At 42.8% G+C, this 17,026-nt stretch overlaps 1 protein-coding gene across 1 annotated transcript in view; it reads left to right on the top strand.

Annotated features, from left to right (window-relative positions):
* ESYT3 (extended synaptotagmin 3) overlaps positions 1-17,026 on the top strand; it is a 193,069-nt gene that overhangs the window by 76,366 nt on the left and 99,677 nt on the right. The gene's annotated exons all lie outside the window — the stretch shown is intronic.

Raw genomic sequence — 17,026 nt, 5'->3', positions numbered from 1 at the left:
GCAGAGATTAAATTAATTTTGTTTCCTGCAGAACATTAATGATGTAAACAGATATTCATGCCCTAAATAATTAAAGGTGATGATGCACAGGAACTAAAAGAAATCTCGGTGAACCTGGAAGATGTAATAGGGCAAACTGACAAATAAGAAGTGTTGCAAATCATCTGGACCAGATGGTATACATCCCAGAGTGCCAAAAGAACTGAAAAATGAAATAGCAGACCTACTATTAATAATCTTTAAACTGTCATTAAATTCAGATACAGTACCTGATGATTGAAGTGTGGGCCAATGTAATGACAGTTTTTAAAAAGGTTTGCAAGGGTGGGCCATGAAACTATACACACGGTGAGCTTGATGTCTGTGCTGGGGAAAAATGGTTGAAACTATTGTAAAGGAGAACATTATTGAACATATAGATAGTCATAGTTTAATGGACAAAGCTAATATGGATTTCTCCAAGGGAAGTCTTGTCTCACCAATCTGCTAAATTTGTTTGAAGATATAAATAAATATGTGGATAAATGTAGACCAGGTAATATATCTGGACTTTGAGAAAACATTTGAAAGTTTGAGAGACTTGAGGAAATTGTCATGGTATCGGAGGCAATGTTATAAGAACATGCCATACTGGGTCAGACCAGGGGTCCATCAAGCCTAGCATCCTGTTTCCAATAGTGGCCAATCCAGGCCATAAGAACCTGGCAAGAACTGGTTAAAAGACAGAAAACAGGGTAGGGCTAAATGGTAAATTTTCTCAATGGAGAAAGGTAAATAATGGAGTGTGCCATGGATCTGAACTGGGACTGCTGCTTTTTAACATTTTTATAAATGATCTACAGATGGGAACGAGTGAAGTGATCAAATTTGCTGATACAAAATTATTCAAAGTTGTTAAATTACAAGAGGATTGCGTGAAATTGAAAGAGGACCATGGGAGTTTGGGTATTCCAGTGGGAGCACTGAGGACCATGGGAGTTTGGGTATTCCAGTGGGAGCACTGAGAGGAGAGGATCACCTTGCTGGTGGCTGAAAAGAATCAGTAAGTTTTTGCTTGGGACATTGTCTTTTTCAAAAGTATTGGGGCAAAGTTAACTATTTGGGAATATTATTTAGTGTGTTTGTGCTTTTAATAGTCAGTAAGGCAGCGAATAAACAGACTGTATTTTTAAATGGTGTGTCAGTAAGGCAGCTAGCAAGCAGTAGTTAGTGTGTTTATTTTTAAAAGTCTAAGGCAACTAATAAGCAGAACTGAGTGTTTGTATTAAAAAAAAAAAAAAAAAAAAAAAAAAAGTAGCTAGAAGCTAGAAATATGCTAGGAGCAGTGTATACCTAAGTAAAAAGGTTGAAAAGTTCAGTTACTCTCCTTGGAAAGGTGTTGAGGTAGTGTGATTTGGTTTGATTAGGTACCAACATTTGATAATCAAGAGAGCAGTGAGTCACTCTGGCTGACTAACTGAAGTTACTGTTTGGATTTCCCAACCCTTCCCCACCCACCCCTAGCTCATCCTTTAATTTATAGGCAGGTGCCACTTTCACAAAAAAAAAAAACAACAAACAAAAACTTTATTGAGAGTTTGATCATTCCCCTGTAGGCCACTACCAGACATATAGTGAATTCACTAATACATTTAAAGGACTTTAATTAGACACATTCCTACTCCCATAGCAACCTAAAACTTAACTAGGAACTGAACAAAATTGAGATGAAGGCAGCAACCCAGCAGCAAGAGGGGGCTTCCCAGTCTTTTGCATAGTGTCACATGTATGACTTTTTACCCGCCGGTGAGAACTTGTACATGTACATGCGATGCAAAGAGCTCCTGGCTCTCAGAGAACGAGTCCGATCTCTGGAGGCTAGAGTAGCAGAACTGGAGGAGCTGAGGCAGACAGAGATGTATATAGATGAGACCTTCAGGGACATAGTAGCCAAGTCCCAACTTCAGACTGGCAGCCCTGGTGCTGCCTTGGAGGAAGAAGGTCTCATAATTGGAGGGCATCAATCGGGTGCAGCAGGAAAGGATCCTGTAGCAAGGACCTGCTCTCCAGGTGATGCATTGTCCTTTCGCACCGAGGATATCTCCCCAAGGCCTACTGCCCAGGAGGGAAGGGTTAGGTTGGCCGTCATAGTTGGTAATTCGATTATTAGGAATGTAGATAGCTGGGTGGCTGGTGGGCGTGAGGATCGCCTGGTAACATGCCTATCTGGTGCGAAGGTGGAGGACCTCACACGTCACCTAGATAGGATTTTAGACAGTGCTGGGGAGGAGCCGGCTGTTGTGGTACATGTGGGCACCAACAACATAGGAAAATGTGGGAGGGAGGTTCTGGAAGCCAAATTTAGGCTCTTAGGTAGAAAACTCAAATCCAGAACCTCCAGGCTAGCATTCTTTGAAATGCTCCCTGTTCCACGCGCAGGTCACCAGAGGCAGGCAGAGCTCCGGAGTCTCAATGCGTGGATGAGACGATGCTGCAAGGAAGAGGGATTCAGTTTTGTTAGGAACTGGGGAACCTTTTGGGGAAGGGGGAGTCTCTTCCGAAGGGATGGGCTCCACCTTAACCAGGGTGGAACCAGACTGCTGGTGCTAACCTTTAAAAAGGAGAGAGAGCAGCTTTTAAACTAGAACAAAGGGGAAAGCAGACAGTCGCTCAGCAGCGCATGGTTCGGAGAGAGGTATCTTCAAAGGATACTAATGATGCATTAGAATTAGAGCATCCCGACAGTGAGGTTCCAATAATAAGAAAAGTAGTCCAAGTGCCTGTAACTAAAAACTCACCTGAGCTAAAAAAATTCTAACTTATCCCTGTCAATTAAAAAGCAGAATGAAAATACAAACAAAAAACAAACTTTGAAATGTTTGTATGCTAATGCCAGAAGTCTAAGAAGTAAGATGGGAGAATTAGAATGTATAGAAGTGAATGATGACATAAACTTAATTGGCATCTCAGAGACATGGTGGAAGGAGGACAAACAATGGGACAGTGCTATACCGGGGTACAAATTATAATGCAGTGACAGAGGAGCACCCGGGAGGCGGTGTGGCGCTTTATGTCCGGGATGGCATAGAGTCCCAACAGGATAAACATTCTGCAAGAGACTAAATGCAAAATTGAATCTTTATGGGTAGAAATCCCTTGTGTGTCGGGGAAGACTATAGTGATAGGAGTATATTATCGTCTACCTGGTCAAGATGATGAGACGAATAATGAAATGCTAAGAGAAATTAGGGAAGCTAACCAAATTAGTAGTGCGGTAATAATGGGAGACTTCAATTACTCCAATATTGACTGGGTATATGTATCATCGGACACGCTAGAGAGATAACGTTCTTGGATGGAATAAATGATAGCTTTATGGAGCAATTGGTTCAAGAACCGACGAGAGAGGGAGCAATTTTAGATCTAATTCTCGGTGGAGCACAGGATTTGGTGAGAGAGGTAACGGTGGTGGGGCCACTTGGCAATAGTGATCATAATATGATCAAATTTGAATTAATGACTGGAAGAGGAACAGTATGCAAATCCACGGCTCTCGTGCTAAACTTTCAAAAGGGAAACTTTGATAAAATGAGAAAAATTGTTAGAAAAAAACTGAAAGGAGCAGCTACAAAAGTAAAAAGTGTACAAGAGGCATGGTCATTGTTTAAAAAAAAACAACAAACAAACAAACAAAAAAACATTCTAGAAGAATAGTCCAGATGTATTCCACACATTAAGAAAGGTGGAAAGAAGGCAAAACGATTACCGGAATGGTTAAAAGGGAAAGAAGCTATTTTAGCCAAAAGATCTTCATTCAAAAATTGGAAAAAGGATCCAACAGAAGAAAATAGGATAATGCATAAACGTTGGCAAGTTAAATGTAAGACATTTATAAGACAGGCTAAGAGAGAATTTGAAAAGAAGTTGGCCGTAGAGGCAAAAACTCACAGTAAAAACTTTTTAAAATATATCCGAAGCAGAAAGCCTGTGAGGGAGTCAATTAGACCGTTAGATGATCGAGGGGTTAACGGGGCACTTAGAGAAGATAAAGCCATCGCGGAAAGATTACATGATTTCTTTGCTTCGGTGTTTACTGAAGAGGATGTTGGGGAGGTACCCGTACTGGAGAAGGTTTTCATGGGTAATGATTCAGATGGACTGAATCAAATCACGGTGAATCTAGAAGATGTGGTAGGGCTGATTGACAAACTGAAGAGTAGTAAATCACCTGGACCGGATGGTATACACCCCAGAGTTCTGAAGGAACTAAAAAATAAAATTTCAGACCTATTAGTAAAAATTTGTAACCTATCATTAAAATCATCCATTGTACCTGAAGACTGGAGGATAGCTAATGTAATCCTAATATTTAAAAAGGGCTCCAGGGGCGATCCAGGAAACTACAGACCGGTTAGCCTGACTTCAGTGCCAGGAAAAATAGTGGAAAGTGTTCTAAACATTAAAATCACAGAATATATAGAAAGACATGGTTTAATGGAACAAAGTCAGCATGGCTTTACCCAAGGCAAGCCTTGCTTCACAAATCTGCTTCACTTTTTTGAAGGAGTTATTTATTTATTTATTTTTATTTTTTTTTCTATACCGACATTCCTGTAAAGTATACAAATCATATCTGTTTACAATGTAACTACAACAATCGCTCAGTGGCGGTACAGGGAACAATTAAAAACAATTAACAGAAGAGGTAACAGTGGAGAACAGGTCGAAACTCATTCTTAACTTATCATAAAATAAAAAATCCTTTCATATCATCTCGGGACCAGCAAACAGAAATAGGGAGATATCCACAATGAACTGGTATGATCGCTTGGGAGAGTAAGGTTGCAGGCGATGGGCGATTAAATGTCCTGAAAGGCTTGGCTGAATAGCCATGTTTTCAGTTTTTTTTTTAACATGGAGGGGCAAGATTCTTGTCTGAGGTCGGGGGGTAGCGCATTCCAATGGTGAGGTCCTGCTGTCGATATGGCGCGTTTTCTCAGGGATGTTTTGGCTTGGGGACCATACAAGGTGTCTTTGTAGGCCATCCTGATTGGTCTAGAAGAGGTGTGTGGTTTAAGTTGAGCGGATGTGTGGAGGGCAGTGAGGTTGTGTATAACTTTATGAATGATCATGAGTACCTTGAAGAGGATCCTGTATTTAATGGGTAACCAGTGTATTTTCTGAAGAGTAGGGGAGATGTGTTCTCTTTTTTTTGGTGTTGGTGAGAAGCCTTGCTGCTGAGTTCTGAACCATCTGGAGGAGCTTTAAGGAGTTGGCTGGAAGGCCGAGTAGAAGGGAATTACAATAGTCCAGTTTCGACAAGATGATTGATTGCAGTACTAGTCTGAAATCTTGGACGTGCAGGAGTGGTTTTAGGTTTCTGAGGACTTGGAGCTTAAAGAAGCACTCCTTCGTGGTGGTGTTCACGAACTTCTTGAGGTTGAGCTGGTTATCCAGCATGACACCTAAGTCTGACAAAAGGAGCGAGTTTGATGGTTAAGTTGGCTGATTGTGAGTCGGGTGGTGATGTAGGATAGGTGGGAAGGTTGTCTTGAGAGATAAGAATCTCAGTCTTGTTGGTTTTCAAAAACATGTTAATAAACATGTTTTTGTTGGTGTTAATAAACATGTTGGTGTTAATAAACATGTGGATAAAGATGAACTGGTAGATGTAGTATACTTGGATTTTCAGAAGGTGTTTGACAAAGTTCCTCATGAGAGGCTTCTAGGAAAAGTAAAAAGTCATGGGATAGGTGGCAATGTCCTTTTGTGGATTGCAAACTGGCTAAAAGACAGGAAACAGAGAATAGGATTAAATGGACAATTTTCTCAGTGGAAGGGAGTGGGTAGTGGAGTGCCTCAGGGATCTGTATTGGGACCCTTACTTTTCAATATATTTATAAATGATCTGGAAAGAAATACGACGAGTGAGAGAATCAAATTTGCAGATGATACAAAATTCTTCAGAGTAGTTAAATCACAAGCAGATTGTGAAACTGCAGGAAGACCTTGTGAGACTGGAAAATTGGGCATCAAAATGGGAGATGAAATTTAATGTGATATTGCAAGGTGATGCATATAGGGAAAAATAACCCATGCTATAAGTTACACAATGTTGGGTTGTAGCACCTAAGAAAGAGATCTAGGCGTCATAGTGGATAACACATTGAAATCGTCGATTCAGTGTGCTGCGGCAGTCAAAAAAGCAAACAGAATGTTGGGAATTATTAGAAAGGGAATGTTGAATAAAACAGAAAATGTCATAATGCATCTGTATCGCTCCATGGTGAGACCGCATCTTGAATACTGTGTACAATTCTGGTCGCCGCATCTCAAAAAAGATATTATTGCGATGGATAAGGTACAGAGAAGGGCTACCAAAATAAGGGGAATGGAACAGCTCCCCTATGAGGAAAGACTAAAGAGGTTAGGACTTTTCAGCTTGGGGAAGAGACGGCTGAAGGGGGATATGATAGAGGTGTTTAAAATAATGAGGTCTAGACCGGGTAGATGTGAATTGGTTATTTACTCTTTTGGATAATAGACTAGGGGGCACTCCATGAAGTTAGCATGTGGCACATTTAAAACTAATTGGAGAAAGTTCTTTTTTTACTCAACGCATAATTAAACTCTGGAATTTTTTGCCAGAGGATGTGGTTAGTGCAGTTAGTATAGCTGAGTTTAAAAAAGGATTGGATAAGTTCTTGCAGGAGAATTCCATTACCTGCTATTAATTAAGTTGTCTTAGAAAATAGCCACTGCTATTACTAGCAATGGTAACATGGAATAGACTTAGTTTTTGGGTACTTGCCAGGTTCTTATGGCCTGGATTGGCCACTGTTGGAAACAGGATGCTGGGCTTGATGGACCCTTGGTCTGACCCAGTATGGCATGTTCTTATGTGGACAAGTGCAAAATGATGCACATAGGAAAGGGTAACCCAAATCTACACATTGGGAGTCACCACTCAGGAGAAGGATCTAGGCGGCGGCGTGGATAATATGTTGAAATCCTCTGCTCAGTGTGCAGCAGCAGCCAAGAAAGCAAGTAGAATGCTAGGAATTATTAGGAAAGGAATGGAGAATAAAACAGAATATTATAATGTCTCTGTATTGATCCGTAGTGTGATGGCACCTTAAGTATTGCATACATTTCTGGTCACCACATCTCAAAAAGATATAGAGCAGTGGTTCCCAACCTTGTCCTGGAGGCCCACCAGCTAGTCGGGTTTTCAGGATATCCACAATGAGTATGCATGAGAGAGAATTTGCATGTTATGGAGGCAGTGCATGCAAATTAAAAAATGTAGAGAAAAAGTTGATCAAATTGATAAAGTGGATGGAATGATTCCTCTGTGAGGAAAGGCTAAAGAAATTAGAGCTTTTCAGCTTGGAGAAGAGTCAGCTGAGGGGGAGATATAATAGAGGTCTATAAAATGAGTGGAGTGGAAATAGTAAACGTGAATTTATTTACTCTTTCCAAAAGTACAAAGACTAGGGGACACACAATGAAGTTTCTAAGAAATACATTTAAGACAAATAGGCAAACATATATTTTTTACTCATAGAATAAACTGGAATTCATAGCTGGAGGATGTGGTAAAAGCTGTTAGTGTAGCTGGGTTTTAAAAAGGTTTGGCATTTCTGGAGGAAAAGTCCATAAACCGTTATTAAGATGGACTTAAGGAAATCCACTGCTTGTCCCTGGGATAAGCAGCATAGATTCTATCAACGCTTTAGGATCCTGCCAGGTACTTGGGCCAGGATTGGCCACTTTTGGAAACAGGATACTGGGCTTGATGGACCTTTGATATTAGTTCATGTCAGGCTTAGTTTTTGGCCCACCGTGGGAAATTTCTTATTTCCCGCGGTTCGGGCCTTTTAAATTTGAGGGACCCGAATTTCAGATTAGTGCACACTAATGGATCTCTTATTTAGAGCATGGATCTGATATGTTTATAGTAAGAGACCATAAGGGTCATAACAACCAATTTTATTACCATTGGCCATGAGTTCAATCTCTTGGAATAAATATTTGCAAAGCTTACTGATTTTTGACTTGTTCCTCTGAGAGCAGATCTGATTTCTCTGGCAGTAAGCTCTCTCGCACTGAACTTGCAAGGCCACATAGGACCCTTCTTTGGATGGAATTGCTAGGCTGAAAGAAAAAAGCATTTATATCTAAAGAATGTTTTGAAATTCCCACTCTGCATTATCTAGGTATAAATGTTTCCTTCCTTCAATCTGGCAATTCCATCTGAAGATGGGAGATATTTGTCTCAAAAACTATTAGATGACAACTGTTGAGAGAGTCCAGATGATGTGTTATATAGTTCACTATTTCTCACTATACAATTTGCTACGTTTTGTGTGTTGTTCACTGTCAGTCGTGCTTAAAAAAAAAAAAAAAATACTTGCACTGACATTTAGTGAGATTTAATTTTTATTTCCTTAGCGTGTACTTTTGGCGTCCCACCAAAAATTGTTTTTTAAACTTAACACAAAATACAATAAAAATGATTATTTTTTTCCATAGGAAACACAAAGATGACAGTCTCTTAATGCATTTTGCAGAGTGGAACAACTGGTTTGTGTGTAAAATGGCCTTTTGAACATTGCCCAGCTTCTGTGTGTGGGTAAAAGGATATGTGCAGTGTAATGGTATATGTACTGTAGTTTTGCTGACTGCGGTAAGCACGCACGCCGTCCTTCCACCATTGAGAGAGAGAGAGAGAGAGCATATCCCAGGTGTGGGGAAGGGGAAAACAAGAAAGGTTCAACCTCCTGTGTGTATGTTGTCTTTTTTTTTTTTTCTTTTTTCTGCCCATAATTTGACAGTCCCTTACATTAGTACTAAATATTAAAAATAATTCTCAATGCACGCTGGAATAAAATTAACTGAATTGCTCATTTTCCGTTTCATGCTTAGTTTGTCATAGGGAGGGGAATTAGGACAGGGTCCCCAAAAAAACAGCAACCAGGAAGAACTTGGATTATGGTAGAGGAATGTGCTCAGTGACAGCGATGTCGTAAGCAAAACTTTGGGACCCAGCAGAGCACAAGGCTTCAGAGCTCAAAGCGTGCTAGTTGCAGGTCTGAACGATGTAAATAATGGCACAGGTTCAAAATATTTTACATGTCGCTGTCATGCTGTTCTACTCCTAATTTTGGGGGCTCCCGGGTAAGCGACAGCAAAGGGACTTGACCTTGCTAGCCATGTACAGGTGGTCTGGAGCCCACTGTACACTTTAATGGTGTTTTCCTACTTTAAATGTCACATAATACAGTTACCGTAAGTCCATTTCCTGTTTGTCATTTTTACTGCTTTTTAAAAAATATAATGCCAAAATGCACCACAGTGCAGCGTTAGTAGTCTGTTCTATTTGTCAGTGCAAGTTAGTGATCATATTCTTGGGTAGACCAAAAATAGCTCAGCTTTTTTTTTTTGTCTGCCTAAGCTCTGCTTAATGTTTTTATTGTACCGTTTGCGCGTGCACATGTGCTTTACAGGGGCAGTGTTGTGGCGTGTTGTACAATGGCAGGGAATGTGAATTTTGGAGGAAGAGAGGAGGGAAGGCAGCAAAGCGGATCTAGAAGTTCTTGCAGCTTGTGGAGCCTTGGAGAAATTAGGGCAAATGGTTGTCCCACCTCTTGTACGCATGGCCAGTAGCCCATTAAGAATGGGACTGGCCAGGCTAAAGAATGTATTGTGTAACTGTAAGGGGAAGGCTTGATTGAGTAAAGTGGTAATTACTTCAGTGTCATTTAGTAAGTACACAGATATCTAGATAATTAATCGTTAACTGTGTGCTTCAACCATTGTAATGTGATGCCAGCTTGCCGCCTAATAGCTTTATCATAATACTCTGAGCTGCATGTTTAGGTCTCTGCGCAACACGCCTGGCACACTGCCAATCCCTGTCTGCGAGAAACCTTCAGTCACTCGAACCCGGGGCTCCCTAGATACCCTCAAAGCCAGAGTGGGCCAGTCTTAAAATCCCATGTGTTTAGGAAGAGTTTTGTCTCTCTCCACCCTCCATTACTGTGTCTGCCTTTCTCCTTCCTAGAGAATGCATGACTAGGTGAGCATTACTAGGAGTTTCCCCAGCCATATTCATTTCCAGAAGAAACGGGAAACCGTTTGTTCTACTCCTGTAAAGAATTAGCATTGAGCTGTTGACCGTTTTTTGTGCTTTGTTTATCTCTTCCTAACAGGCCGAATCAGTACAATGCGCTAAACTGCACATTTTACTTTGAGAAATTAGCGCCTACCCAAAGGTAGGCGTTAATTTCTGCCGGCGCCGGGGAAGTGCACAGAAAAGTAGTAAAAAACTGCTTTTCTGTGCACCCTCCAACTTAATATCATGGCGATATTAAGTCGGAGGTCCCAAAAGTTTAAAAAAAAAAAAAATTTAAAATGGGCTCGCGGGTTGAAAACCGGACGCTCAATTTTGCCGGTGTCCAGTTTCCGAGCCCATGGCTGTCAGTGGGTTTGAGAACAGATGCCGGCAAAATTGAGCGTCTGCTGTCAAACTCGCTGACAGCTGCCGCTCCTATCCAAAATGAGGCGCTAGGGACGCGCTAGTGTCCCTATGGCCTCTTTTTATCGCGGGCCCTAATTTAAATGAATTAATTTACTGAATCGCGCGCACAGGAGAGTGGCCTGTGCGCGTGCCGGGAGAGCGGGCGCTCACTTGCTCTCCCACGATTTTTACCGTATTGGCCCGTAACTGCGTGGCTGATGTAATAAGGCACACTCGGCAGAGGGCATAGTTTTAACCTGCAGTCACACGCACATTTTTTTGTGCGTGAACCTTAAAGCTGATGCAGCAACGAGTTGTGTTTTTTTGTTTTTTTGCACGTGAGAATGTGCATGCAGGTTAGTGCCCTTCAATGCAAATACCATGGGATGGTATTGGCAATTCCTCCCCTAGTGCAGCGAAGACGAGCTGGCTCAACTCGTGTTCTGCTCGTGCTGGCAGTTTTATTCCTGGTCAGCTGTGGAGTCAAGTTTCTGGTGCTGGTGTGGGGCTGATCCAGAGTTCTGGCGCAGGGGACCTGCCCGCCAAATTTATGTGCACACAGATCTCATTAAACATTTTAAATGTGCCTCTGCAGGTCTCCTCTATTTCTCTCCCTCCCTCCAAGCAGTTTCAACCTCTCCTACCCAAAAAAAAAAATTCCTGGCAGCAGCTTTCTCCCAAAAAGAGCAGTGACATCAGAGGCCCCCCCCCCCCCATCTGAAAGGCAAATTCTTTTTTGGACTTGGGGGTGGGGGGGGGTGGAACCTTCCTTCTCGGGAGCCCTCCTTTCATGTCCTCCCCCACAGTCTCTGTCCCCGGGGCTCTGCTTTCTCGTCTGCTTAATGATTTTTGCATACAACCAGCATAAATCATGCTTTCTGCATGCAAGGCTTTTTTTTTTTTTTTATGTGCTTGAAACAATGCTTTGTGCTTTCTGTGCGCATAAATCATGAGTCTGAGATGCTCCTTTTTCACGCCCGAGTTAAAATGTGTGCTCAGCCTTTTGCGAAAGGCTGAGCACACATTTTGACTTAGATTTGTGCTCATATTTGTGCTTCTGTACTTTAAAAAAATTTTTTTTTTAACTCCCGCTGCAGTATATTAGCATATTATTTACTTACTGCAATGTGATTTTCTTTTTTTTTTTATTAAGCATGTGTGATAAAATGTGCATTGAATTTTGAACTTCACCACACAGACCTAATGTACAGCTGTGTGGTCCCTGTGAGGTAAAGTGAAGAAACAGTGAAATAAGAAACTGTACACAAACCAACACTTGTGGTGTGGGGTTTTTTTTTGTTGTTGTTTTTTTTGTGCAGAATGAATACTGTTAGCTCCTTGTGTAAGGTCCTTGTGAAGAGAGAAAAATCCAATGGGCCTCTCTGGATCTCTTGGAACTGGTGTGCTTGGCTCCTTCCCGGTGAGGAAGGGGAGGCTGCTTTCTCTCTCCTAGTGGAAAGCAGGACAGGGGTCGTCTTGTTTTCTGACCGAGGATCTGGTAGTGTGGTTTGGAGAAAGAGGTGCATCTGTATCCAAACGAGGGTATCGATCACGGTTGGCATATATGAGCGCCAGTCCAAGGAGGTGCAGATTGCAGTTATTCAGGAAGAGACTGTAAAAGCATGAGGGGTACTTTAATTGCTCTTAAGTCTAGGGAGAGAAGGAATTGGCTATCAGGTTCTTAGGAGCACTGTGCAGAAATTCTTGTGTTTTTCAGTGACATTAAAATGCCGATTTTTTTTTTTTTTTTTTTTTTTTTTTTTTTGGTTCAGTTTCTAGAAGTGAAAATTACCTGCTACCTTTTTGCTAAAGTTTTTTTTTTTTTTCTTACTGGAACAACCATTCTTAATTCTTAATGTAAAGACGTTTTATATTTGGAGTGTCACGCTCTCATTACCTCCCTGCTGGCCAGCCTTCCTCTGTAGCTGTCACACTTTTCCCATGCTCTGCCAGGCATCTCCCTCCTTCCTTCCCCAAGCTGGCTGATATTTAATACTCCCTGGCCTCAAATCCTCCTAACTAGTGTCCCTTCCAAAGTCAGCAGAGCGCTCCTTCAGTCCATCTTTTCGACGGCTCTGACCCAGCAGAGAGAAGTGCGGGCTCCTCTGGCAGCAGGAGTTATCAGCAGGCAAGTTCGGCGTTCCCAGCTCCTGTACGTAGCATTGGCTTCTTTGTTCCGCTCGCGTGCCTGTGTGCCAGGCCCCAGGAAGGAACCTGCCCGGCAACCAGGGGCGGCTCAAGGCCATCTGCTGCCTGAAATGAGGGTTGAGATGGCGACCCCCCCCCCCCCCCCATAGGCTCCCTCGCTCTGGCACCCACATGAACGCATCCTCGCACATGCTCTCACCCCCTCCCCACCCCCCAGATTCGCAATCGCACACATGCATGCTCTCTCTCTCTCTCGCTCGCGTGCGGCTAGTGGCATAGCCACGGGTGGGCCTGGGTGGGCAATAACCCATCCAATTTGATCCTAGGCCGACCCAACCGTTCCCTCCCTAAGCACCCCACTGCGGGGCCTCTCTCTAGTCTTCGGTTGCCACCACCGGCCTGAGCTGAGGCAGCAGGGGCAGGCAGGGTGAGGCGGACACCACAGCGGCGTTCTGAAAGAGGCATCTTTTTTTTTTTCTGCCTCAAAATTCTGCCGCCTGAAGCAGCCGCCTCACCCTGCCTCATTATAGAAACCCCCCCCCTCCCCCACGCTGGCACCGTTTCAGTTCTGCTCACCCTTGGAATTGACGCGGGATGGGCTCTCTTTTTCTCTTCCCCCCTCCCCTTCTAGGGACAATACCGGCATTCTCCGCCCCCCCCCCACCAATTCCCAGGACTCTCCCTTGCTAGGTGTCTGCCTCAGCAGAGGACAGCCCCTGTCCCACGGAGCCTGCAGAGGATGGGAGAGGGAAGACCCGAAGCCGGAGCAGATAACTTTATGGTCACGACAGTTTTTACTTGCGTTGACAAAGTGATATGTAAAGTGGTTAAAGCAAAAGGGGGAGGAAAAAACTTTACAAAATAGTGATAATAACAGTAAGATAAAATTATAGGGGAACGCAAGGACAGTTCCCTGGTTCTGCTGCTGGTTCGTATTGTCCGTGCTCAGATCAAGTTTCTGGCTTGGTGGCAGGATACATCATTATTTTGCTGCTGTAGATGCTGTTTCTCTTGTTTCCCCTGGGATAGAGCAGAATGATTCTCCTCCCTAATCCAGCCCCACTCCTCCTGTTTCTCTCCACTCCTAGGCAGCCTGAAGAGGACAGGAGCAGAGGGGGGGACGGTACCTTGATATTTCCCAGGTATCTCTCCTCTAGAGAGAATCCCTCTTCCCCCATATGCCCAGGAACCGTGGTCACAGGTCATCGGGGATGAGGACAGGGAATTTGCAGCTTTCAGCCTCCGCTGCAGAGGCTGTGTGAAGATACCATAAGCCACTGAGAGCATTGCAAGTTCCCCTCCCCCACCACAGTCTGACTGACTGCTTCTGTCCTTGTTCATTCTCAACTGAAGTTCAGAGACTCATTTTCTCCAGCCCTGGACCTCAAGCTTTTTGATTGTGCACGCCACATGTTGTTTTTAAGTTGGCGGCACCTGTGCAGCGTTGTGGAATAAAGATTGGTGAGGGGTGGCAATATATATTAAAGAGGGCATTGAGTCAAACATAAAAGTCCTGCAGGAAATAAAATGCAATGTTCAACCTTTTTGGATAGAAATTCCAGGTGAAAAGGGGACTAAAATAGCAGTGGGCGTGTGATAATCCACTAGGCCATAATGAACAGACCAACAATGAAATGCTAAAGAAATTAGGTAAACTAACATAATTAGCATAGAAATAATGGGTGATTTCAATCACCCCAGTATTGACTGGGTGAATGTTACATCAGGGCATGCTAGAGAATAACGTTCCAATAACTGCGAATAACGTTCAAATAACTGCGAATCCTTCCTATCCGCACTCAAACACTTGGGTTTCAATCAGATCATTGATAACCCAACTCACAAAGCAGGCCATACTTTGGATTTGATGTTCGTGAACGAAGGCATCTCTCTCTCATCACGTCCAACCTGTACACCAGTACCCTGGTCGGACCACCTAATCATCTCTACAGTCCTTAAGACAGCTGTGTCATTGCCCCTTCCATTCCCCAAAACTACAATCCGGTTCAGGAAACCCTGCTCCACCGAAGTCATATCCAATCATCTCGATAAGGAACTACCACAGCTCGACCTCTCTGATGTGAATTCAGCTATCACGTCTTGGCACGCGATTACCAACAAAATCGCAGACCAAACCTGCCCACTAACTACCAAGGTGCTGCACAAAGCCCAGGACAACAGAAAACCTTGGTTCACCCCGGAACTGAAGTCCATCAAATCAGAGCTCAGAAACAAAGAACACATCTGGCGCAGAAATCCCTCAACTACAACACTAGCAAGCTACAAGGGCACACTCAACAAATACAGGAACACTATCCTCAAAACAAAGAGAGACTTTTTCGCTAAAAAAATTCACCACTTTATCTTTGACTCTAAAACTCTTTTCTCATACGTCTCCGCCCTCACCAAACCCTCTCCTCCTTCCATTCCAGACGATCAAGCTCTCTCCAAAGCCTCAGAACTCGCCACCTTCTTCGAGAAAAAAATCATAAATCTCACCAAACACTTCTCCACCCCCATACCACTTACTCCAACTTCGCAAACCACAAGATCACATCAGAACTATAGTCTTGAATCCTTCGAGACTACTTCTTCTCTTGAAGTTATGAATATCCTAAAGAAACTCAAACCTTCCTCTCACCCACTAGACACCATCCCATCAAACCTTCTCATCTCAATTCCAAACACCATAGCGAAACCCATCGCTGAAATCATCAACTGCTCACTAACTCAAGGTCAAGTGCCCAACTCTCTCAAGCAAACCATACTGAAACCTCTACTAAAAAAATCTAATTTGTCAACAGATGATCCATCCAACTTCCGTCCTATAGCCAACTTACCCTTCATCGCCAAGATCATCGAAAAAATAGTAAACAAACAACTCACAGATTACCTGGAAGATAATACTATACTGGCTCCATCGCAATACGGATTTCGTAAATCCCGAAACACAGAATCCCTTCTGATTTCATTCATGGATTCCGTTCTACTGAGCTCAGAAAAAAGACAACCACACTTACTTATTCTCCTCGACCTGTCGGCGGCATTCGACACGGTTAACCATTCAATCCTTCTCAACCAATTAGCTGAGATTGGCATCTCAGGCACAGCCCTAGACTGGTTCCGCTCTTTCCTCAGCAATAGATCATTTAAGGTAAAAATCAATAACAAAGAATCACAATCTATCAGTTCAAACCTGGGAGTCCCTCAAGGCTCTTCCCTCTCCCCTACCCTATTTAACATTTATCTGCTACCGCTCTGCCTCCTCCTTTCTAAGCTGAAAATCAAACACTTTATTTACGCAGACGACGTCCAAATTCTCATTCCTATTAAGAAATCCCTACAAAATTCATTAATCTTCTGGGAGAATTGCTTTCTTGAAATCAGCGCCCTCCTCACCAAACTCAATCTAGTAATCAACAAAGACAAGACAGAATACCTCATCATCTCTCAGGAAGATAACCTTGTATCTAGAGATACAGCCTCACCCGTAAATGGTCAACAACAAATAGTCCTCAACTCTCCCCCCAACCCCACATCAACTTTATCGAACAACCTCAAAAACTCAACCTTCGTAAGAGACCTAGGAGTGCTCATTGACAATCAGATCAACATGAAAAAATTTATAAACAACACGACAAAAGAATGCTACTTCAAACTACAAGTTCTGAAAAAGCTAAAACCACTATTGCATTTTCAAGACTTCCGCCTGGTTCTACAAGCAATCATCCTTACAAAAATTGATTACTGTAACTCTCTACTAATTGGTCTTCCAGCTACCACCATTAAGCCTCTACAGATGCTACAGAACTCTGCGGCCAGGATCTTGACCAACTCTAAAAAAAGAGACCACATCACACCTATCCTATACATCCTCCATTGGCTACCGATCAAACATAGAATTCTATACAAAATTCTAACCATCATGCATAAATCTTTACACTACTCAGCCCCAATGGATATCACATTTCAGCTACGCACCCACAAATCCAAGAGACCGATCAGGAAAGCTTACCAAGGCACCCTATTCGTCCCTCAAGTCAAATCCTCGCGAAGTAACAGGGCACTATCCACCGCAGGTCCTACCCTCTGGAACACCCTCCCACCAGAACTCAGACTAGACTCCTGCCAGATCTCGTTCAAGAAAAAACTGAAAACATGGCTATTTAGTCAGGCATTTCCTTGAAGACCCAATATATACTATCCAAGACATTTTTAATTGATTCTATTTGTTATAAATTCACCCATTATCCGTCCCTATTTTACATCTTCTTTCTTTTGCCCCTCCTCCCTATCCCCTTTTTCGTGTAAATCCCAATCAATCTTTTCCCCTTGTTTTTCGTTTTTATCATTTAAGGCACATTTAATCAAATTCGC

The sequence above is a fragment of the Rhinatrema bivittatum genome, chromosome 6 (assembly GCF_901001135.1).
Source record: "Rhinatrema bivittatum chromosome 6, aRhiBiv1.1, whole genome shotgun sequence".
Lineage (NCBI taxonomy): Eukaryota > Metazoa > Chordata > Amphibia > Gymnophiona > Rhinatrematidae > Rhinatrema > Rhinatrema bivittatum.
Note: the sequence above shows the minus strand (reverse complement) of the source record. Positions and strands in the feature narration are given on the sequence as shown.